Raw genomic sequence first — 2,500 nt, forward strand, 5'->3', positions numbered from 1 at the left:
CTAAAGATTTAAATTCATGCATTTATTTTATTTTCATCCCCCAATTAAATAAATTTAGATGAGTAATATGTGTAATAAATTTGTTTTACTTCATATACGAAGAATTAAAGACATTTATTCTTCTGAAAATAATTCTTCAGATCTTCCTACATAAAAAATATAAATTGAAAAATTGACCTTTATATATATTATATTATATTATATATATAAAATATTATATTACATTATATGATGTTAAATCATGTTATAGTATATATGTATGTATTTATGTGTATGTTTATATATATATGTGTATGTGCGTGTGTGTATGTGCATATATATGTATATATATATATATATATATATATATATATATATATATATATATATATATATATATATATATATATATATATATATATATATGTATACAGGCGGTAAAGTAAGGAATCTTAAATTGATTTTGGAAAATATATGTAAAATAAAAAGCCATTATATAACAAGTAGAGAGAAATCATTTCATGGCACCTCCATACGTAAAAAAAAAATAAATAAAACATACCTGAAATAGAATTTATAATTGCCCATTAGATACATTTTGGAAAGCAGAGAAATATTTAGAGATATGATACCGAACATACTAGCTTTCATATATGCATGTATGTATGAACAAATGTATGTGTGTATGTATGTATGTATGTATGTATGTACAGGCAGAAGCATGGTTGTGCTGTTAAGAAGCTCTCTCTGTAATCAAGAGACTTCGGGCTTGAGGTGTTTTCTGCTAACCAATTCCTAGTGTTTTCAAAGTATTCAGAGTGAATTTGGTAGACGGAAACTGTACAGAAGCCCGTCATATCATATATGCTCCTTTATCTTATTTTTATTCTTTTCTTTATTCTTTTTCTCTATCTCATCGTGTCCTATACCCTTCACATTTTCCGTATTTGTCTCTGATCCCAGAAACAGCTGTAAGACTAATATTTATCCAATAATAATAATGTATATGACTTGAGATGTTTGTCTTGCCTTAGCGTTTGTTGTCTCTTTAACAATAACATACATATATATATGTCTGTGTGCGTGTGTTTATATATATATATATATATATATATATATATATATATGTCTGTGTGTGTGTGTTCATATATATATATATATATATATATATATATATATATATATATGTCTGTGTGTGTGTGTTCATATATATATATATATATATATATATATATATATATATATATGTGTGTGTGTGTGTGTGTGTGTGTGTGTGTGTGTATATATTTGTATATGTATATATATGTGTATATATATATGCATTTATATATATGTATATATATGTGTGTGTGTATGTGCGTGTGTGTGTATGTATAGGTATGACTGTGTTTATGTAATTGCATATGCGTATGTGTGAGAGTGTTTTCTCTGTGTGCATGTGTGCGTGTGTTTGTGTGTGTTTTCTTTCCTCGCCGGGGCTGTCTGTTCCTGCTCCTGATTACTATCTAAATAAAAACACTTCATCCAAATGTAAAGTGAAATTTGTACTATTTAATATCTCTCTCTGTCTCTAAAGAATTTTTAATCAAAATTCCCTTATTTTTCTATCTAAGATGTAAAACTTTATTTACAAATTTGTGACCTTTTTCCTTTCTTCCTTTATTTTTTCTTTTTCTTCTTCTTTTCTCTTTTTGTTTTCAAAATTATCGATTCTATGTTTCCACAGATTATTTATATATTCCTAAAGGAGCCAGTTCTCCAGCAGATGAATGTTTAAAAACAGTCCTTATTTGGAATGCGATGCTGCTTGTTATCTATTTAAAATCTCTAAAAACAGTTCTGTTAATTTTAACAAAATATCTTAGAAATGTGTGACAATTTTCAAAGACAATATCTGTTTCATGTAATTATTTAAAACAAAATCATGTGAAATTAATTTTGTCTGGCCTTACTTCATAACACCTGACGACAGTTTTTAAAAAAATGGAACGAATTATCTCGTTTGAATTTTATTTATTTAATTCATGTTATAATAATTCCAATATACTTTTATACACGTACAGAAAATTTTGGTTCTTAAACACCACTTTTTCGGTCAAATCAATTTCCTTAACCTTTTCATTAAAAACAGACGCTAAAAATAAAGCTGTAACAAATACACATTAGTATTTTTCGAACATAGAGTGAGATCCAATTCTAATTTGATTATCTCAAATGGTGTATTTGTGCCGTTTCTATGGCAAACATACAAGATCTGATTAAAGAGTATTGGGACTGTTGCTATGGTAATGGACCTAAAGCTTGCAGAGTGAAGCAGCTTGGCACAGATAGACCTTGGACTTTGTCGTGCATGCGCGCTAAGATATAATAATGTCGCTCACTTCCGTTGTTTATAGAAGTGCTTGGCAGTAAAGTATGTACTGTGTTATCGTGTCTTATCATACCAACCAAAGAGGAGGATCTGTCAGTGATCATGGCAGAGAATGTCTGAATGTATGTGTGTTGTATGTGTGTTTGTGTG

The sequence above is a fragment of the Octopus bimaculoides genome, chromosome 12 (assembly GCF_046866305.1).
Source record: "Octopus bimaculoides isolate indiv1 chromosome 12, ASM4686630v1, whole genome shotgun sequence".
Lineage (NCBI taxonomy): Eukaryota > Metazoa > Mollusca > Cephalopoda > Octopoda > Octopodidae > Octopus > Octopus bimaculoides.